Source organism: Xenopus tropicalis, chromosome 7, assembly GCF_000004195.4.
Source record: "Xenopus tropicalis strain Nigerian chromosome 7, UCB_Xtro_10.0, whole genome shotgun sequence".
NCBI lineage: Eukaryota > Metazoa > Chordata > Amphibia > Anura > Pipidae > Xenopus > Xenopus tropicalis.
Genome location: NC_030683.2, coordinates 39,425,971 through 39,449,170, shown reverse-complemented (window position 1 = coordinate 39,449,170; position 23,200 = coordinate 39,425,971). Strand labels below are relative to the sequence as shown.

At 39.2% G+C, this 23,200-nt stretch overlaps 1 protein-coding gene across 9 annotated transcripts in view; it reads left to right on the top strand.

Moving 5' to 3' along the window:
- Positions 1–23,200, top strand: part of sorbs1 (sorbin and SH3 domain containing 1) — a 202,451-nt gene that overhangs the window by 45,035 nt on the left and 134,216 nt on the right. For 2 of the 9 annotated variants that reach the window (XM_012966789.3, XM_012966812.3), the window contains exon 2: positions 10,730–10,850. The exons of 2 other annotated variants lie outside the window; for them this stretch is intronic. The gene's annotated coding sequence lies outside the window, so the exon portion shown is untranslated. Of the gene's footprint in view, positions 1–10,729; positions 10,851–20,547; positions 20,860–23,200 lie in introns of those variants that run through there. 5 more of the 9 variants (XM_031906746.1, XM_031906737.1, XM_031906740.1 and 2 more) reach the window with 3 other exon arrangements.

Here is a 23,200-nt window from a genome sequence, read left to right as displayed (position 1 = left end):
TGCTGAACTTTAGGTGCTTCACCACCCATGCCGGATTGTGGCCAAATGTAAATCAAATGAGATATGATGTGGTGTGCGGGGGGGGGGGGGGGGGGGGGGCAGTGCGCATAGCAGGTGTAGGCTGGTGGACTTTGTGATTGGGGTGGGGGACCCCTGAGGCGGCAGCCCCAGTGGGCCCTAGACACCCCAGACTGAAACTGCTTGGAAACTGGTAATAACTTTTACCCTTAACACTCCTGTAACTCTAGCAACTTTTTGTTCTGCCATATCTTTTATGGTCACTTGGTGAATTTTGTTTTCTTTTTTGGTGTAACAGCATATTCTGGTTGTTAGCTAGGATATGCTTCACGGTAACTTGTTTATTTAGTGCTAATGGGAGGTCTGACCTTTTGTATTAATGTGCAAAACCTGTTGCTGAATCTCAGCCATTTCTTGGCCTTCTGAAAACACAGCAACCCGTGGCGTTGCCTTCAGCCCCCATGCTGCAGGCTAAACAGAGATAAAAGTTTCTGAGTACAGTTTATTCCAGCTGCAAGGGAAATGTGTTGGAACCTCAGAGAAATCTGATCCTTATGTCTGTGTAGCAAGTGACAGATCCAATATGCCTGCTGTCTTATTTAATCCTCATTTCGATGTTGTGCCCATTGGCCCGGAAATACAGAAAGCTTTTGATTTCTGCGTGCCACACCTGGGGAAGGACCGGGCCTGTATGTTTTTGAAGCCAAAACTTGCGTTGACATATGTGAAAATAACTATTGATTCCGAAAGCTGGCATACAGCCGCTGTCTTTGAAAAGGAATGTAATAATGTCAAAACATTCTGACAAATATGTATCAGTTTAATGTGATAGTGAAGCTATAGAGTAGTTGCTGTGAAATACAAGTAGCATGGGAATACACAGACTAGGAGTGCAAAAGAAAATAAAAAAAGCTCTGGGATAATATATTTGGCTTGAAACAAGTTTATCCAGCGTCGTTAGCAGCCTTCAAAGCCAATGAAAGTGGATAAAGTGCGGCTTAGCTTTGGACTAATATCAATCAATGTTAGCAGTACATTTAAAGGGCTTTCATATAAATGGCCACTTGACAAGGCAGTTCCCAGCTGGTTTTGTGCTAATGGAAATAAAAGATAAAGGCTCTGCCCTATCTTTGGTGCTCTGTTTATTTTTTTCCCCAGTCCTTGAGCTGAAACTGAGTATACAAGGATGCTGGCTCAGTGACACTAGATCTGGACGTTGATATGTTAAGAAAAATCTAAATAAATAAAAAGCTGTCTTACCTAATACAGATGGCAGCAGGAGGGGATATGATAACGATGTGCAAATAAATAAGGGGGCCATATAATAATACCTCCAATGCTTTATTTACCAAGTTGGTCCTTCCAGCAGATTTAATTCTGATTACAAGAAAGGAGGTTCCATCTTAATATCCGGAAAGGGTTTTTTACAGTGAGAGCTGTGAAGTTGTGGAATTCCCTCCTTGAATCAGTCGTACTGGCTGATACATAAGATGGCTTCAAGCAGTGGTTGGATGGCTTTTTAGCAAGTGAGGGAAAAATTGTTTCCCCTCTGAGGCAAATTGAAAAGGCTTCAGAAGGGTTTTTTTTTTTTTTGCTTTCCTCAGCTAGTAATTGGCAGGTTTTATTTCTTCCTCACCTTATGACACTATCAGTCACCTTACCTTCCAACTGTGCACCTAATTTATGAACATATGCATATTTGTAAAAGAAATGCATATACTGTTTGTAAGTAACATATCACAATGTTTTTCTATAAACGTTAAGGAAAATTTGTCAAAGAAAAATGCAGATGGTTACATTATGCTATAATTTCTGTAATTAGCATTTTATGCATATCATAGTAAATAATAAACCTCAACCTGTAAATTCTCAGACATCAGTGAAACCAAAGTTCTTTAACTATTCATAGTTGTGTAGTTTTTTAAACATATATTATTCTCTCCACCACAAAACCAGACCATGTGGATCCCCATTATTCAGATGACTTAGTGCTGTCTAGCCTTATTGCCCTTCAGCTGTTGTTGACCTGTAACTGAATGGCAGCAGGTATTGCTGTCACTATGTTGTTCTGCATTCTTACAGCTAGGGGGTCTGTTATTCCTACTTTTACTATAGGCACTGCTGCACTAGTATTTCCAGTCATTGCGCTTTACAACCTTCTTTCTATGTTGGACTTCCATGGTCCCCTGGGGCTTTAGCCACATGTGGCTGAAAAATACAAGATGAAAATCCACCCCTAAACTTAAATCAGTGCTCTTCTGTATGTGCACCTGGAGCCATGGTGTCGGCCTGGGTGTAGGCACGTGGAGTGGATTTTAGCTCCAAAAAACAACTGTTTTTTGAATGGCAGACCTTTTTTTACTACTTCTAATTCAAAAAATAATTTCTAAAAAAAATTCAGCATTACCAATTTTTAGTAATGTGGAAAGTGCTGATATTTTACAGTGATTTTCTAAATTGGAACCTTACTAACATATAGGCAGTGGTAGATTACCATAAGGGAAATCAGGGTGGTCCCCAGGGTCCCATGATTTCCAGGGGGCCCAGCGGAAATGGGCTGGTGGTGAATTGGGGGTACAGCTACGGCGGTTTGGTGGTGCTGGCCACTGCCCAGGGCCTTCACAGAACCTAATCGGACCAATAGGAAAGAAGTAGTTTGTATAACAATATACTATATAGTACCTTCCAGTCTGCAGATGTCTTTCTAAGGATAATGCCACACGAGGCGTAGGCCGGATATTTTTGGCAAGCGTAAAAGCTCTTGCTGAAAATTCCGCCCTATGCCTCCTACATGTGTCTGCACCCGAATGAATGGAATACGCTCGGGTGCAGACACATGTAGGAGGCATAGGGTGGAATTTTCAGCAAGCACTTTTGCATGTTTTTTTAGTTCAGACTTTTTTGTAAATTTCAGAATTCATGGAAATTAGTTTATTTATTCTAATTTTTAAAAAGAAAAAAAATTAAAAATGTTAGAGTTTAATAAATCTGCCCCTTCATGTTTATTGGAAAGTAAATTGCAAAGTAATAATTACATGCACAATAGACAGTTTGCTTATAGTAATTACACACAAATTTACATTGACCAGTAGTATATACATTCTGTGGTTCTTAATGCATGTTTTGCAGAGATAATAGCATCAATTACAAGAAGCTTTAAAGGTTTAGCATTTGAAGGGCGTGGGGTAAGGCAGGACAATTGATGGTGGTTATTAAGGGCTCTGGCACACGGGGAGATTAGTCGCCTGCAACAAATCTCCTGTGTCTCAGGCGACTAATCTCCCCGAGTTGCCATCAGCTGCCATCCCACCGGCGAAAGTGTAAGTCGCCGGTGGGATGGCACACGCGGCGGCGTGATTTCAGTGAGATCGCGCAAGTTGTCTCGAGAGGAAACTTGCGCAATCTCACTGAAATAACGCCGCCGCGTATGCCATCCCACCGGCGACTTACATTTTCGCCGGTGGGATGGCAATCCGGGGAGATTAGTCGCCCGAGACACGGGAGATTTGTCGCGGGCGACTAATCTCCCCGTGTGCCAGAGCCCTAAAAGCCCTTTTAAATTATGGTGGTGAACCTTTATCACAGGTAGCAGTATCAGTTTATATAGAGTTTGGGCTTAGCTTGAGGTGTCTAACCAAGCTTGCCATAGTGTGTGGTATTTATTAATGTTCTGTTTGTTAATAGTCATTTGTTTTTCTGATTTGCAGTTATCATAGGTTATTTTTAGCCATTCTGTCACTGTGGGGGCATTTGATTGTTTCTAGTAGTAGTATCCAGTAGTAGGCAATTAGTCTGTGGGGGAAGAATAGTCCACATAGGCTGGGGATTGTTGGGAGCTTATTAAGATACTGTATGTAGCTTAGGGCAGGATAACAAACCTACATTTAATATCTTATGGAGACTAGAAACTTTTAGTGTAGCAGGGAAAGATTCCTCTGAGAGGTGTCATCCGAATGCCACAGGCAAGCTTAAAGGGGAACTATTGCGAAAAGAAAAATATTAAAACTGATTGTTAATATGTGCAAGTGAGTGAACTTATAAATGCACACGAGGGTTGCTGGGACCGCTGGAGGGTGTAATACGGTGGGGGTGGAAAGGGCACGGAATTAGGGTAAATGAAAGGAAAGGCTCCTGGCGCACCCCCCACCGTTCCGCCTTAGGCAGGTGCCTCTTCTGTCTGCGGGGGTAGTTATACCCTTTCTCCTTTGCCTTTGGGGAGCAATTGATTAAAATTTAAGATGGGGTTATTACTACAATTACATATTAACAAACAAAACTATAGAGGCCTTTCTCTAGAAGACAGGACAAAAACTGCTAGATAGAAAATAATACAAATCTGAGCTGTGTATCATATATTGGATATTACATAAATAAAAGGGGCTGTCATCTTAAAAAGGTTTACCTTACCTTAATTCTTAGTATATTATAGAAAGGCCAGTTCTAAGCAACTTTTCAATTAGTCTTCATTATTTGTTTTTTTATAGTTTTTGAATTATTTGCCTTCTTCTTTGCAGCTTTCAAATGGGGGCCACTGAGCCCTGAGCCAAAAAAACTATTGCTCTGTGAAGCTAATTGTTTAATTTGTTTAATTGTTATTGTTACTTTATATTACTTATTTTTCTATTCAGGTTCTCTTCTATTCATATTCAACCCACACCCTGGTTTTGGATCAAAATAGCTGCTGAAACTCCAAGCTGGAGAGCTGCCGAACAAAAACTGAAATAACAACTACAAATAATAAAAAATGAAGACTAATTTCAAATTGGTTCATAATATTACTTTCTGCATCATATTAAAGTTAACTCAAAGGTAGACAACCCCTTTATATTTACCAAAGGCATATTTATGTCCCCAGTCTGATTAAAGGCTGCATAGACTTCACTGTATGACATCATCATTTTTATTTAATCCAGACCCAGAACATGCTATATGAGAAATAACTGGCCCACTAAATGTAATTGGTTGGACAGCACTGTTCTAGATCATTTGCAAACAAAATGCTAAGTTATAACAGCCATGACATTACACACAATAACCACATTAATAGTACAGAATTGACAGATTGCATATAGGGGCCTTCTGTAAGAAATTATCTGTGGGACTTAGCTCCAGGATTTCAAGCCATTAATTATTTATAATAGTGCCATGTCTTTTTCTTAATCAGTCTTTGAACAGAAATCACATAAGCTGTTCCCACACAGGATTGTTAAGCCATAAAATATTGCAAATAACACGCAAGTCAATTTTTTTTAATATCTTAATTATTGTGTATAGTTAGGATTTTTGTTTTCTCATTTGTTCTTTTTGTCATCCTCAATATCACAGGCAAATGTTACACAGCAATTTTCTGATCATTAAGTGAAAGTGATTTATGTAAGTCTTTAAAGAATGTCTGACATTAAAATAAAATGTATATGAAAGACTTGTCTAATATTGAGTAAAACATAGGGGATTTTTACTCTAGGTATTCTAAGCTGTGTCACTGTAGCAAGCAGGACTGCGGGTATGCCCAGACAAGTGATGATCCAAAAACACATACTGTATAATGCAAATAAGTTTATTAGTATGTGATGCATGTTATTTGTAGTACAGGTATGGAACCTGTTATCCAGAATGCTCAGGACCTGGGGCTTTCCGGATAAGGGGTCTTTCTGTAATTTGGATCCCAATAACTTAAATCCACTAAAAAATCATTAAGACATTGATTAAACCTAATAGGATTGTTTTGCCCCCAATAAGGATTAATTATATCTGAGCTGAGATCAAGTACAACGTTCTGTTTTATTATTACAGAGAGAAAGGAAATATTTTATTTTTAAATTTGAATTATTTGATTAAAGCGCAGTTTATGGGAGATGACCTTCCCGTAATTCAGAGCTTTCTGAATAACAGGTTTCCGGATAACAGGTCCAATACCTATACAGGTATGGGGCCTGTTATCCAAAATGCTTGGGACCTGGGGAAATAAACCCAGTAGATTTTGCCTCTAATAAGGATTAATTATATCTTAGTTGGGATCATTTTCAAAAATTTTAATTATTTAATTAAAATGGACTCTACGGTTGATGGCCTTCTCGTGATTTGGAGCATTCCAGATAACGGGTTTCTGGATAACATATCCTATACATGTATATGTTTTGGCAGACACTGGGGGCCTAAGACTGTGAATAGATTTGCATAGAGTTTCTGTACATTGACCACTGTGCTTCTGGCATATGCACTAATGCAAAATAAGTAAGCTAAAATAATTTTTTTTTCTGAAATGTTGACAGAATAAAGAATAATTTTGCAGTAATATCCCAGAAGGCCGGTGGCTACATTTCTCTAATTTTTCAGCTCCAAAAATTTTGATTTTCGGACAATGAACTCAGTATTTTCGTTCGATCCTACCAACATTATTGTGACATTTAATAAATGCAAGGATGATCATGTTTACTAGAAAACATACCAAGTTGAGTTTATACGAGTTTCAAGACCAGAAAAATTCTAGTTTTAGTAAATTTGCCTCTTAGTGTCTTTTATTACATAACCCCTAAGGCTCATTTATTGCACCAGGGCAGGAACCCTTGGCGACCAATCCATTTTTGCTTCCACAGGTCTACTTGTGGCAGGCTGCAAAAAGCTAATCACTTATTGGTTGTTGTAGGTTACTACCAAAGTGTAAATTTGCCCAGTCTTGATAAATGATTCCCAGTACTTTGGACCAAAATGGTCATTTACTAATAGGTCTTAAATTGCTCCAGTTTAGTTACTTGTAGAAACCAATTAAATATTTACTTTCAATTTCTAACATGTAATAGACTAAAAACTACATTCCAGATTGGCTGCCACTGGTAACTGTATTAGTGCAGTGTAAATGAATTATATATCCATCACCTTGACAGGGTTACAATGTGATTCATTTACAGGTATAAGGGCTCATTTATGTTGGCAAGTGCAGTGAGCAACTCCTACTTACACTTTATCCCACAGTAAGTTGCGCCTAAAACCGCTTTCATTTACTTGCGTCAAAATACTTTCTGGATAAAAAAATCCATAATTGTAGAGCAGGTTATACAGTCTCTATTTGTCTTTGCTCTGGTGTTATACACTAATCAGAATTATTACATTGTAACATTGTAGTTTTTCTCATTTGTATAATAATATTGTAGATATGCATATTTTAACATGGACACCCATTTCGTTTATTTCATGCTCCTCCGTATTGTGCAGAACACATAGTTTCTTAGTGTTATTCCTTTTGAACTTTGCAGAATTGTTGACTTTTAGAGAGTTCAGAATGTGGCCAAGCAAGCCATCAATAGTAGGAAGTTTGGGTCCGGATAAGAAGGATGACCTCTTTCCTTTCTGTATCTTTATTTGCTTCAGTAAACAGACCATTCTTAACTCAGACCCACGCAGTGGGTTCTGCACATCATAGTTGTTACTCTGTGTATGGCTTTTGTACTTTTCAAATAAGTGTTTTTCATTATGGGGGCCCATGTCATCATCATCAGTGACAAATGGCTAAGATCTCTTCTTGGCCATTTGCTCAGCTTCTTGCTAGCGACAAAAATATGCAGTGGGTGGACAAGTGCACTATCCCTACATGAGGCATGGTGAGTAAAAAGGTTTTGTTTAGTGCAGTGCTGTCCAACTGTTGTTCACAACTAACATTCAGGCTGTAAACTCCTGATTGTTCACACCTGTAAGGTCCTGTATTGTTCACATCTGTAAGACCTCAGCCTGCATACCTCAGAATGCTTCCATTATCAGTCCTCCACCACGTAGGCCAGGAAATTCCTCCGTTGGTACCACAGAAGTGGGGTATGGTTTTAAAAGCTCTTGTGATAAAATGGGTGTGGTTTAAAAAAAGGAAGTGGTCAAACTGGCTTCCATTATCGGCCCTCCACCACCACAACTAAAAAGTCTAATTCATATCCAAAAAATATCTGCCAGCCTGGTCATTGTCTTGTTATTTTCGTCAAAGCTAAAGCCATGTATTTAAATTGTTTTGTTTTTTTTTATTTTACTGTTTCAGTAAATATAGATAATAGTTGGTGAAGTTTGTGTGACTGGGTTACTGATTACTGACCCTTTTTACATGTAACATTGCCCAAATCCTCCCTTTCATAAGCAGTTTTGTGTAGGAGTGTAAATTTTAACAGTGACCCGACATGGGTGGGGCCATTTTGCTATGTTTGCTACAGTATGTTATTACTATTAGAATTTTATATGCTATATGTGTGACTATTACAACTACCTGTTTTCAACTGTACTAGGTGTATCATTTTACTAGTTGGGCATACTTTGGTCCATGAGGACCATGGCTTAGTGCCTTCTAGCCTACATTGATTAGGTGATAAACACAGGTCCTATATATGTTGTGCCTATAGGTTCTTAGTGTTGGGGTATCTGAAACACACAGGGTTTAAGGATGCTTACATGTATGCCCATATCCTGCCTGCACGCCAAAACGTACCTTTTAGGTGCAAGTTGCACATCTAGTATCTAATGCAGAATTGTGCACTTGATTGCGATGGGGTGTTATGCTGGATTTTTGGAAAAGAATGCAGCATTATGGGTAAAAACAGGGCATGTAAATGAGCCTATTGCTTTAATTATATTCCTGTGTTGATAATTTTCAACAGTAGATGCATCTTCTAAAAAACGGTTTGATCAGTATTTACCTCTTATAAGAACTGCAAAATTCATTGCTGAATACCTAGCTTTGCAACAAAAATAATTGTCCCTGGATAAGGTGATGAAATAGGATTATGCACAATGCCAATGTTATTAAAAGGAAAGAAATATAGCAGGCTGGTATTTTTTTTCCAGAAAAGGTGACAAACCTAAATTTAGCTGAAATGTCACTGCAGTGTTTTGTATATGGTGGCAGAATTTTGTGTAGTGCCCCTGAAGGAGAGGTTATTGAAGTTAAATTTGTGAAAGCCTTTTGACAAAATTGGAAAATTGTGCAGCAATCTAAGGGGAAATAATTGTTTTTAATAAATCATTGTTGGTGGATCCAATTTTTAATAATTATTTTTAATAGTTGTAAATAAAAGTTATTTTTTAATTGCCAAAGGCACCAAATGAATTCTCACTTGTGTTTATTTATAAAGCGCCAACATATTCTGCAGTGCTGTACAATAAGTGGGTTTCATACATTGGACAAACAGAGTAACATATAAAGCAACCAATAACCGATACAAGAGGTGAAGAGGGCTCTGCTCTAATATGCATCTCCCTTAGCTACATTGACAAGTATAGCTTCTGCTTGCGTGCAGGCACATATAGCGGAGTGGAGCAGAGGTTGGCCCGAAAAACACGAAAGCAGACATTTTTGGGCTGACCTCCACTCCTCTAAGTGTGCCTGCATGCAAGAGGAGGCTGTACTTGTCAGTGCAGTTTTACTGAGGTACATATGGCAGTGGATTCGCTTCTCTCAGCCCGCAGAAAAACATGCAGCTGAAAGAAGGGGAAGAAATGTAGTAATGCCCAGGTTTGTGGGAAAGTCAAAAGCCTTAGTCCTGAGGTGGCAAGTTATTAAAGGAATTGTTCAGAAAAAAAAAAAAATCTAGGTAAAAGATTTCCAATATAGTTGATTAGGCATCTATTTACGCCAGCTTTATTACCTACTTCCTCCTTTTTAGCCCTTTAACCTGTTTCTCTAATGGCAAAATAAAGGGTGGGAGTAGGTTGCTTTCTTCCTGATGTGGGTGCTTCCGAGGAGACCAACCTTTAGAGATCATGTCTTATTTTTTTTTTTTAGGTGCTGCATTGCAAGTGTAATAAGGATAAGGTCATTTTGAACCATCAGTATTAACAATGGCTCCAATAGTTTAGAGAGTTAGGAACATGGCAGCAGTGTGAAAGGTTGGGGGTTTAATTCCTTAAACTAACCAAACATTTCTTTAATTTCATTTACAGTTATTCTGCATAACCACGATCCCGTTTGTTTTCTTCTTCCACACCACATATTCTTATTAGTAGTGCAACAGATGTGCGGTACAGATTTCACATATTGCTCATGATTTATTGCACTGTTTCTTCAAACAGATATGGTGGCAAAATAAATAAGACAATAAAAAGTAATGGGGTGCAAGGGAATTGAACCACCAACCTTTTATACTGCTGCCTATCCCACTAGGCTATTTAAGACACTGCTACAATAGAGGCTTCCTCTACAGTCAAGGCTTGTTAGAAACCAGTTAGAGCAGGGGTGGGCAAACTACGGTCTGCGGGCCATGTCCGGCCCGTTGGTCTTTTTAATCCGAGGATCCACCGAGGATTGGTGTGTCTCGATTTCTCCCGACTCTGCAAGTCTCATCACGCGAGACTTGGTGTCAAGACAGCATGAAAGCGCTGGCCCGACCTATCTGTCAAATTTTAAAAGTCAATGTGTCCCCTGAGCCTATAAGTTTGCCCACCCCTGAGTTAGAGACATACCGCATGCTAAAGAATCTTGGCTGCATCTGTATGTAAGTGTATAGATAGGTCGATATAAGTTTATGTGTGTGCTGGGGTTCACTTAGTGGAGTTGCACTTAATGAACCCAACTTAACTATGTAAAAATATAATCTGTAAATTAGAGATATTGACAAATGTTTGTAGAAGTGTGTACCTTAAAAATAAATTTAAAATACACCATAAACTGGTAATTGCTTACACTGTGATGATTTCAAATAAAACATCTTTTTTTCACATTTCCCTCTTGTATTATTCCCAGGCATCTTGGAAAACCCTGAGAATTCCCCCACACTGACAATTCCTTTGAGTCCAGGGAATTCTAGAACTTCCTCCTACTACAGCATAGAACAACTGTATTGACATGCAAGAGAATTATGCTGGTATGTGCTGTGCAGTTATAACATTTACAACTGTGACTGGCTTTACACTTTTAGATTCCAGATGATTATCTACTTCCCATTATTTCAGCCTTAAAGTGTTATGGACTATGATTGATCAACATACTATGGATCACGAGCCACATTTAAATGTTGAAATAGTTGGGAAGCAACACAAGCATAAAAAAGTCTCTGGGGGTTCCAAATATAAACTATGATTGGTTGACTGGTAATCTACAGGAGGCTCTGTTTGTCAGTACACCTGGTTTTTATGCAACCAAAACTTGCCTCCAAGCCAGGAATTAAAAAATAAGAACCTGCTTTGAGGCCACTGGGAGCAACATCCAAGTGGTTGGTGAGCAACATGTTTCTCTTGAGCCAGTGGTTGGGGATCACTTCTCTAGAATGTAAAATTTAATAGGCTGACTCTTATAACTAAGTTCTGGTTCTTAATTATTTTATGTGTTTAAATGTGTTAATATGATCCCTTGATTGCCTCTTATAATTCATAGACACCCCAGCATCATGTCCTATGTTTTCTTATTGTTCCCCTAGGCTATTCAGTTGAATGCTGTGTAACTTGGCATATGACTTGTCAGCATTAGAAATAGTTTAACATATTTCTTCTATGTCAAACTAAATAGCTGAATGATTTTCAATAGGTTTGATGACAATGATAACTCCAATGGCAGCCACCTTTTCCTTTTTTCCCCCGAAAAATGTGTAATTTGATTTGATTTGTTTCTATGCCTAAAACCGCAATTCCAATTTTCCTTTGTCAGCTAATTGTGATTAGTATTGGAAGATTATGCGACATTATAAAGACACTATGCCATACTGCACTTGCCAGATGGAACAGAATGGAATGAAGCTTTTCAAATATTTCCCAGCCAGCCCAGATTACTGTTACTTCTCTGGGAAAGCATTTAGCTGTTGCAAGGAGCATTGAGGCCAAATTTATTGTTACAACTTCAATTGTGACATTTTTAACATGTTGGTCATACATTTCCTTTAGTAAGAAAATATTAAAATTGTCATTTTGAAATGACAATCTCTGGCTGAAGTTGTTCTCATTAAGACAATCTTTGCATCATTTTTGTTGTTGTTGTTTTTTGTTACACAAATTAAGCTGCCCTTACAGTACTTTTTCCTTCGGTCTATGCAAAGTATCAACTAGAACTTGAATCTGACAGCCAGCTGCTGGGCATGCTCTGACTACATTTCTGTTGCTTTTTGGCCATGCAGCAGTAGGTTTATTTTTCTCTAAGTTTAACACCCTAAGGTGCCTTGACTAATGTTGCTTGGGAATAGCTGTTGCTGTGGTTGTGGAACAAGATGCTCTTAAAAAATGTGAAGTTTACGTTTGTTTAAATGTAAGTAAATAGAACTACATGCAAAAAAAGTTGTAGTTGGAATTCTTTTCCTGAGCGTATGGAACTAATTTAGTGGTTTCCGTACCAAGCATATCATGTCTGCAAATTGGACAGGAGCCTTAATATTCTAAGAACAAAGCCTTTAAGTAGCGCTGCACCAAATGTGCAGACTGAAAGCCTGATCTGAGCTTGTTTTCATGCCCGCTAGAGCCTAAATATCAGGTTTCAGTAATACAGGGACAGCTTTCTTGCCAGTAAGGGACTTGTCTGAGTGCTTTACATTGAGTCATTTCTGTGTATTTTCTGAATTATGTTTTTTTTTTTTCATTTTAACCAAAAGGAAACACAGTTAAATACAAACCACTTTTAACAGCACTCTGTTTCTTTAAGAGTACATTTGTGTTATTTTTCTATAACTGTTCAGTAAAGCCTACTAGAAACCTCTCAACATACCAGTTTTAAAAAATGGGTAATTTTAATCCAGGTACCCCATTCTTTGGAGACAGTAACCATTATAATCTGCCTGGACTCTATTAATTCTCTGGCAAGCTATGGACCTTTTCTGATTAGAACTATATTTGGAACTATGAAGGATGAAAGAACAGGTATGGAAGTGTTGAATTGGTATAGGTTACTTAGCCCAAGCTGGCTTATTTACTTGCATAGTTTGTAGCCATATAAGTTGCAGCTACAATACTTGTTACTCTACTTATGTTAAGAAAGTCTCACCCATGGTCTTTATTAAACATTGCATTAAACCTTTGTGCAATTCCTATTTGAATTTACTGACAATTAACATACCAAAAAAGGACTCTCGGACTGTGCATGGGTAAAAAAAATAACTACATAGTGTACTGTCTCTTTAAGGGCAGGGCACATATATCACATGACATATTTTTTCAATAGAAATCAATTGTTTCCTTGGCAGTCAAATTAATAGTGAGATAAAACTATTATAAACTCATATTGGAGGATAATCATATCTCTGTGCTAAAACACAAATTTTAAAAGAGGTATTTTGTGTAAACCTTCTTATGCAAAAAAAGTCTTTTTTTTAATTTATAATATTCTGTTTGTCTGTTTTCTGCTCCAGCTCTATGAAGTGGATTTGTTTTGGGGGCCCACAAAATTGCTTTGAGTAGTATAAAATATTTACATTGTAAGCTTTTTTAAGCAGGGCTCTCTTTACCTCTGGTATCAGTAATTGTTCTGTGTATACACCTATTTATTGCACAGCACTGCAGAATATGTTGCATTTAATAACTGGTATTATTCTTTAAAGCTGATACTCATGAGCGTCTGTTCCTGCATTCCCCTGTGGTGGATGCTTCCTGCATTCCACCTCCGGGAAACACAGGTACAGACGCAGTCAATTCTACCCTATCCCACTGTACTCACACAGGTGCATGTAAGCGGCGAGCGTAGTTGGAACTTGACATGCTGCGTTAAACCTGTGCTTGGCGCTTACTTGTGCGTGTGTGAGTACAGCATTTTAGGGAAGAAAGGGCTTTGTTTCGCAGGGATCTGGCTTAACTGTGGGAACATGCAAAGGGAGGTATTTATCTTAATGTTAGCCACTGCATTGGCCCAGAGGCGCAAAGGAGTATGCATTTTGGTTCTGACATTTTCATAGTGTGCCTGCATTTGCGGCGATTTAGTGGCTCTTGGTGCAGGGACACAAAATAGCTCTTCGGTGCATAGGGGCTGGTTCCAGGCCTGCATTCATTCACAGGCCAAGTTTCTGTAGCCTAAAGCTTTAACAATTAAGTAACTTTTAAGTCATTGTCCTAACCGTACCCTAGTTTTCTTTGTTATCAAGCACAAATAAAACATTTTCTTTTATGCCACCTCTGGTGTGGAGCCAGAATGCCAATTTAAGACATATGAAAAGCTTATTTTTTGCATATTTGTTGCCTAAATATAGAAACATTTTTCTTGCAAAGCCTATTTCAGGTCACTAGCAGTGATAAATGGACAACATTGTTTGCCGAGTGACATAGCAGCAGAAAGGCTAGGAACTGACTTCCCTTTATCTGCCACCTGTTCCTCCCAAAGTCTTTGGGGGTATGTGCCCAGCATTCCTTGGGTTCTTGTCAGAGGGCACACAATATTACAAGCCATGGGGTTGTTCATTGTAATTGGAAGCTGATTTATGGTTTTGGCAAGGTTAAGTTTGTAAATCACTCATTTATTTGACTCACAAGATAGAATGTGCATTTTATTAGAAAAAAAAACACATATTAGAAATCTCATTATTACACCAAACAGATGTTAAGAAAATTGAATAATTAAATTTTAAATTTCATCTTAAGTCAAGATAATTGATATAAATATTAAAATGAATACAGTATCTATTACAATATTAAAATGAATACAGTATCTATTACAGTACAATTCATTTTTGAATTAAACTATAATTCTTTTTTTTAATATTGGAGCATGCTGTTACAAACAAGGCCATTTTGCATCAGTGTGACTTTGTAAAGTTGTATATAGTTTTATTGAGCAGTTCTCAGTTCTTAATAGTATGTATAATTAAGATACTGTACTATATCTACATTTACATTTTAGTATTTTGTTATTTGCTGTTAACAAAAAGGACAAAACTGTCTATAGAGCCTTAAGATCCTTAGAGCAATGTTTCATACATTGAAAGATCCATTTGTCTGGCGAAGTCGCCAGACAAGCGGGTCTTTCCCTGATATGCCCACCTTGATGGATGATATAGGGTTGATCTGATCACTAATTGCCGTTATACAGACCATCAGACTGAGGGCCACATGCTGATAAGCTGCTGTATCAGTCCTAAGACTTGCGAGCATGTCTCGGCAAAGTATGGCCAACTTTAAGGTCCCCATACACGGGCAGATCCACTCGCTTGGCGATGTCACCAAGCAAGCGGATGTTCTCCTGATATCCCCACCTACGGGTGGGCGATATCGGGAGAACCCAGGATAACGGCGGGCATAGGAAAAGTCGGTCCGGGGACCGCATCGGCTCTGACTAGGTTTTCTAACCTGCCCGCTCGAAATCTGACCGATTTCAGGCCAGATATCGGTCGGGCAGGCCCGTTGGGGGTGCCTATACACGGGCCGATCAGCTGCCGAATCGGTCTAAGGGACCGAAATCGGCAGCTACTATCGGCCCGTGTATGGGGACCTTTACTGCCACTGCTGTGGGCTATAAGACTGTGTGTTTAAAATTCCCCCATTTTGCAATGGGAAGTGAATGATTTCCTATAAAGGGGTTGCTCACCGTTGAGTTTTATTATGTTTTAGGGCAGTGTTCCCCTACCAGTGGCTCATAAGCAACATATTGCTCACCAGCCCCTTGGAGGTTGCTCCCAGTGACTTTAAAGAAGATGCTTATTTATGAATTCCTGGCTTGGAGGCATGTTTTGGTTCTGGAAAAACAGGTTTACCTGTCAGTCCACGTAGAGGCTACCAAATACCAAATCATAGCCCATATTTGGCATTCCCAGGAACATTTTCAATGTTTGTTTTGCTCCCCAATTCTTTTTACTTTTGAATGTGGCTCATAGTTAAAAAAAAAAAAAAAAAGGTTGGGGATCCCAATTTAAGAAAGTAGCATTCAATTTTTGCAACTGGTCTTCCTTGTTAATTCTTATTTATTTATTTATTTATTTTTAACTATTTCACTTTTTGTATAGCAACTCTCTAGTTTGGAATTAAAGCAGTTATCTGGTTGCCATGGCTCAAATTACCATAGCAACCTAAGCAAGTGGTATGAATAAGAAGTATTTAGAGGAGAGGGCCTGAATAAAATCATTAATATAAAGTAACACTAACAATTAAACACAGCCCCACAGAACAATAGTTTTTTGGCTGCTGGAATCATTGACCCCCATTTGAAAGTTCGAAAGAGTCAGAAAATGACACATAATTCAGAAACTACTGCTCAGGGGTGTAACTACAAGATAGTAGGATTGTATATGAGGCCCAGTGGGATACTGAATGATAGGCAGTTTAGATACATATTTATGAATATATATCTAATTTATGATGTCTAATGCTGATGCCACATGGGCTGATTCTGAGCCTGCGGAAAAACGCTTGCCAAAGATTATTCCCTCCACTGGCATCAGCCCTCCTCTCTTTCTTGCACCAGGAAGCATTGTGTCTGCCTGGGCACACAGTACGGATATCAGCTCAAAATGCAAACTCTTGTGGGTTCTTTTTTGCCGATATCTGTAACGCTTGCCTGCACCAGGGTGGACACAATGCTTCCAGGTGCAAGGTAGGAGCCTGTTGCCAGTGGAGGGGATCATCCTTGGCAAGAATCAGCCCTGTGTGGCATCAGCCTTATTCCCAAACCGAGTTGCCACCTTTTCAGTGGACTTTAAATGGACTGTGAATTGCCCCGGAACCGTTCCTAATAGAGTTAGAGAATCTTACCCCCCTGCTGCCGTTCTCTGCTGTAATTGTGCTAACAAACAAGAGTATTACGTAAATTTGGTAATGGTAAATTACAGTAAAGGTTTGATGGGAGAGAGTGCTTTGATTCTCTTCCAGACACTGCAGGGGAGCCATTAAGTGTAGTAAGTGGTAAGTGTGCTTCTGTACTGTTAATGGGCTCTGGTACTGTTGATGGCTGCAATTTCTGAATGAAAACTACTCCCTAAATGTCAGTTATGCTGAGTCAGAAGTATAACCTGCAGGGACTCAGCTGCTGCAATTTCAAATAACCAGCTGAAGGCTCTTCTTAATGTTTGTAATTGTAAATGCTGGGGTAAATTTCAGGATTTTTATAAAGAAATAATTATGATAATATTTGAAACTAACTAAAAGCAAATTGAATTTTAGTGATAGTTAGTGATATAACTCAGATTTATATATAGTAAAGGAGAGTTAGTAGCCTGGCAGAGACAGTTCACTCGATGATAGCACTTTATCTGTTGGAGCTGTCTCACACTCAGGCTTGGAAGTGGCTGTGAAAGACATTACATGAAAGAGGACAGAGACAGGAATGTCTGACACAAAAAGACAGCATGACCTTGCCAGGGGTCACCCAGCAAGAGGGGTTTATGAGGGCCACCATCCAATCCTTAAATTGTAGGGCCATATAAACAAACACTAACAAACCTTAAATTATAACAAATACTTTTGCAACAACCACATTTTTACATTCAATGAACTCTAGAATAAATAATGTGCGTTTGTGTTCCAGTTCTGCACATTTATGCAGTATTTAGTACCAGCCTGATCCGTGTAGCACTAAACACATGCAGCCAAGGGCACAGGGCCATATAAACAGCCTGCAGCATGTGCAATATAACATTTGCTTTTACTCCAAGGGTAGGGGCAATTTTGGGTGTTTTGTAGTTCTGTTGGGAGGCGCAAACACTCCAGATCAGATGTCTTCAGCCAGAAGTCTTAAGCTGGCCATACAAGTTAAGATTTTTACAAGCTCTTTTTGTTATATAACTTATACTAAACAATCCTTTAAAGGAAAACTATACCCCCAGAATGAATAAACTTAACCAATACACTCTGACCAATATCGGAAGAAAGATCGCTCAATTTACGATTGTTCAGTGTACATTAACCTTACGATAATTTGATGGTTTTGTTGCATCACACTGAAACTGGTCGTTAAGGAAGGAAAAATCATTATGTGTATGGCCAGCCTAAGCCAGGTCTGGGATTCGAAATAGGCCCTGGCATTTCAAGTACACAGATGCCCAAACAGCCCCTCACCAGCCCACTAAATAGTGACTGTCTATGGCATCTTACAGCAGCCCCTCTCTACAGATTAATTTCCAAAATAGATTAATTAAATATGTTCAGTTCTTTGTTATTTGTAAATGTAACTCAATTTGAAAGTAGTATTTGTCATTAAACTTCTCGTCTCGTATGGTTCTAACTTCTGACTTTTGAAACAATGAAGCAGAAGTCAGTTCTCCTACAGGTTTGTTAAAGGTGGTTTTTTAAGTTAACTTTTTTATGTTATAGAATGGTCAGTTATTAGCAACTTTTCCATTTGGTCTTCTTTTTTATATGTTTTGTTTTTTTAAATTATTTGCGTTTCTATTCTGACTCTTTCCAGGTTTCAAAAAGGGGGTCACTGTCCCCGCCAGCCAAAAGAAAAAAAAACTATTGTGCTTTGAGGCTACAATATCTTTGCTGTTGTTAGTTGTTGTATTACTTATCCTTCTGTTCAGACCCCTGGTTTCTAGGGTAATTTGGACCCTAGCAACCATACAGCTGCTAAAATTCCAAACTGGATAGTTGCTGAATAAAAAAACTAAATAGAAAAAAAACAAATAAAAAAATGAAGAGCAATTGCTAGTAGTTTCAAAATAGCACTCTCTACACAACATACTAAAAGTTCATTTAAATGTAATCATCCCCTTTAAACAGCTGGCTTCTGCTGCTTTGTTTTGCAATCATCTGTTGCACCTGAGCCACACTTACTAAGGCTAATGCCACACCATGCGTATGGCGTATATTTTTTGCAAGCCGATAAACGATTGCCGAAAATACATGCCGTACACGCCATATGCTCCTACTTGTGCCTGCACCCGAATGAATGGAATATGCTCGGGTGCAGGCACATGTAGCCGTTATCCACATAAAAACGCAAGACTTTGCATTCGGGTGCAGGCACAGGTAGGAGTGTATGGCACGTATTTTCGGCAATCGTTTTTCGGCTTGACGAAAATATACGCCATAGGCATGGTGTGGCATTAGCCTTAGCTTCTACTTTTCCGTGTTTCTCTTTGATTGAAGAAGTGTATGTCTGGCCTGGAAATATTAAAATAATGGGCATGCAGATGGTTATGCATATAGGTTTGATATTTAGGAGCACCAAATGCTGAATTTTTGTCTGTTCATATCAGATTTTTTATGATCTGCTGTAGTAACGTGTGTGCATGCTGCTTAGAGCAAGGGTTTAGGGCTTTTTAAGTTGATACCCAATTTTGTGATCTGACATTTACATAGGGCCCTGTTAGCCTATTAAATGGGGTCTGTTAACTCCTGTTTTTCAGTGTGATGGTGATTTTGTGCAAAGGAAAAAGTAAGCAATTGCACACAGTACAGTTTTATGCCCATTCTTAATCTTCTCCAGCACTGCCAACAAAATGGTTGGTAAATGATTTTTCATTGGTGTCTGTCAAATCTCTTCTGGTTTAAATGGTGTTATAAGAGGCAATTTCAAGATCTTACGCGATTCAGATATCTTGGTAGTGGAGATTGACTTTGACACCAATGCAAAGGCATTTTCTAATGATTTGTCAACCTATGCTAAAGGAGATTAAGCGCACTGACATAGCATGATCATTAATCATCATCGTCATTTATTTATGTAGCACCAGCAAGTTACGCAGTGCTTTACATCAATTTATAACAAAAAAGTTCTTACAATAATTTAACGAACAAGTGCTCACAAGAGCTTGCCATTTTAAAATATATTGATATCTACTATAGACCAATGTTCCCTCTAATTGCTTCTCTGCTATGTGCACAAAACAAAATGTGCACATTTAAAACTTGTATGCACAATTAATGCTCTGGTCATAATGGATACAGAATTTAAGTTGTTCACACATTTTTTTGTGCGCCCCACAAGTTGCTTAGTGTGCTAGCATCACAATTAGGGGCACATTTACTAACCCACGAATCCGAATTGGAAAAATTCCGATTGGAAAATGAACATTTTGCGACTTTTTCGTATTTTTTGCGATTTACGACTTTTTGGAAATTGCAGCGACTTTTTCGTTACCAATACGATTTGTGCGAAAAAAACGCGAGTTTTTCATAGCCATTACGATGCGCTCGTATCTTGTCGCGACTTTTTCGTATTGAGCACTCGTAAGCGGCGGGCGAAACTTTCAGACTTAGCATGATTTTGGAAGCCTCCCATAGGACTCAATGGCACCCTGCAGCTCCAACCTGGCCCAAGAAAAGTCACCATACTGAAGCTTGAATGAATCCGAATCTTTCGTACTTGGCGTGAAGGCTACGAAAAAGTTGCGACTTTTCGCGCAAGTAGTAACGCTACGAAAAAATCGCCAGATTTTGCGCAACATTCGGAATGGCAACGAAAAAGTCGCGACAATTTTCCGAAAAATCGCCAAATACCGATCATTACGAAAAAAATGCAATCGGACGCATTTGGCCCGTTCGTGAGTAAGTAAATGTGCCCCTTAGTGTGTGCACACATGAGCGCACAGTTTAGAGGGAACACTGCCTTAGAACACTGTTAGCTGCAGCTTTTTTCAGGGAGCTTCAAATTCCTGCAGTAGCTGGTAATGAAGAGGTTAAAGTAAGCATGTGACAATACATTTAGTGCTCCCTGACAAACCTAGACTTCAGCCCTTCCACTTTCTCTGTCTCTTTATTGCATCCACCCAGGCAGCACAGCAGCAGCGCCTCTAGGAACTGGAGAACGTCTTTCCCCCCTGTCTGTATTCTAATGAGAGGGCTGAACAGCATTATCTGGGAGGTTTCCCTCTCTGGAAACTCGTCTGGTTTGTGTGTGTGAGTGTCAGACTATTTGTGTACTAATTGAGCAAATGTCCTGCTCCTGCACAGAGCAGTAGTACATGGAGCGGCTACCCTCTTAGATATCTAGTCCCGGGCACTTGGATTTGTGAGGTGATTCCCATGCGAGGAGAGGTAAGTGCTGTGGCTTGGGCTACACAGTTTATGTGGAGGCATTTCCTGGGAAGGCAAGCTTTCCGTTACTCGCTTCATTCCATACACCATGTGGCACTTACTATGCTGCAGTACACCACACAGGATATTTGCTGCTCCTTGCTGTTAAAGTGCTACTTTTTTCAAAGCAGTTTCTATGTGTGAATATCTAGGGAATTTGGCAGTTTTTATTGCTATTTCTTTCATGTATTTTATATAGATTGACGTACCCTGGAGTTCTTGTGTGGCTCATCTTGGCTTGTAGAACATGTTGTTGTACTCTGAGGATATAACTTTTGTGATTTTCTGAGAATCTCCCTGGGCTGCAGGGATTGGTTATGCTTTTATCTGTACCACCTCCTGTGTCAGTCTGGTATAGGACTTACGCAGGGATGGGCAACCTGCTGACCTCCAGATGTTGTTTATGAACAACTCCCAGCATGAGAGTCACAGCCAAAGGCTCTCAGGGGGTGCTGGGGATTGTAGTTTTGTAGTATTTAGGTTGCTGCTATGACTGGGCATATCTGTCTTGTTTTGCAATTTGGCATAAATATTGAACTGATAGACTATCTTTATTTTTTTTTTAAATGTTTTTCCATTTTTTTGCACTTCTAATTACGTTTGCAAAGTGTTCTGTTACTAAACACATGAATTTTTCATAAATGTCTGTGTTAACTACCAGGGAGTTGCTTTCTGTCTTACTCTGCCAATTAATCCTGTTAAGGGTCTGTTCTTAACTTTGAATACCTGAATGTTGCAGAACTACAATACCCAGAATGCCTTAAAAAGACGCTTGATTATATGTTTAAAGAATGCTGAAAGCTATAGTTCAGTAATATCTAGGAACCAAATGGATTAGGTCTCTGACCATTGAATTCTCTGTAAGTTTTCATGCATTTTCATTACTGTATTTTTACGTAACCTAAACACAAGAGGCTCCTTATCATTCCCACTGACTTCTGCAACAATCACATAAAAGCCAAAGGCTGTTCAGGGTGCTGGCAGATTTTACATATGGATGGCCCTACAGTTATCAGGGGATGCTATAGTTTAGCATCTAAAGAGCTACCTGTGCATAGTTTCAATGTAGCAACCTGGTTTTATTTGTATATTTTATCATACTTTACAGAGTGCCAGAATGTTACATTGTATTGTTCATAATTTACATCAGTCCCTACTGCAAAGAAATTTACAATCTGAGGTGTAATTGTAATATACGCTAGGGGTTTTTACATCAGGAGCCAATTAACCTATCTGTATGTTTTTGAGTGTTGGAAGGACCTGGAGGAAACCCCCACAGAGAAAACTAGTGACTTGTGGGTTGGCAAATTGTCAACTTGTGCTGTCCCTAACCTGCCCCATTTCAAACCCCATTTCTTTTATACCCAGGGCTGGAACTAGAGCTGCACAGAGTAGGCAGGTGACCTGCACCCAGCTGAAATCAGGACCGCAGCTCTGCAAGTTGGGCTACTATGCCACCATGCTGATTATTTAGTTCAGTGCTTGCATTCTCTGACACAAAAGTAAATAAACCATTTGAAAATATAACCAGTAAAGTTAAAAGTACAAGTCCTGAAACATTTTGGGTTAATCATTAACCATTTGGCCAATATGAATGTGCATGTTATCAGATTACAGGGTTAAGAACAATGTAATTTAGGTAATCCCTTGCTCACTTTCATACCCCATGACTGGCTAGTTATTAGCTGGGCATACAGGGTATCAGGTGTTAGCTGACTGCAGTTCTGCCCTATACTATCTGTCATTGTAGCCTGACAGTTTTTCTTTTTGCAGCAGCAGCCAGTTCCCAAATTTGAAATAACATGGCAGGAAACTGCTATAATCAGCGCTCATCGGGCAGAACTGGGATTCTAGCACATGTTCTGAATGGAACAGCCTGTATCTGCAGAACAGATTAACACCATGCAGCCTGTTACTTGCATTCAGGCATATTACTAAAAATTAAACACAAGGTTTACTGAAGGCAACTGACGTGATATACCCAGGGCCACAAGAAGGTGACACAGAACTTTACTCAGCAGCTGAAGCCAGGGTCCTCTGAGGCTAGTGATTTTTAAGGCGAAGACACACGCTGCCATAGGGCGTTGTAGAAGTCAGTTCTTCTAATCGTGCGTGATTTCCGCCTTGCAGATTAGTTGCTGCGACTTTTTAAAAAGCCTCGGCTACTAATCAATGCGTGTGTCTTTTTTTTTTCTTATGGCATCCCACAGGTGGTAACCCTATGCCAGTGTGGGACCCTATCTAACCATGGGTGTGGTGTGACATGTTTTACCAAACCAAGGTTTAGCTAACCGTGCATTAC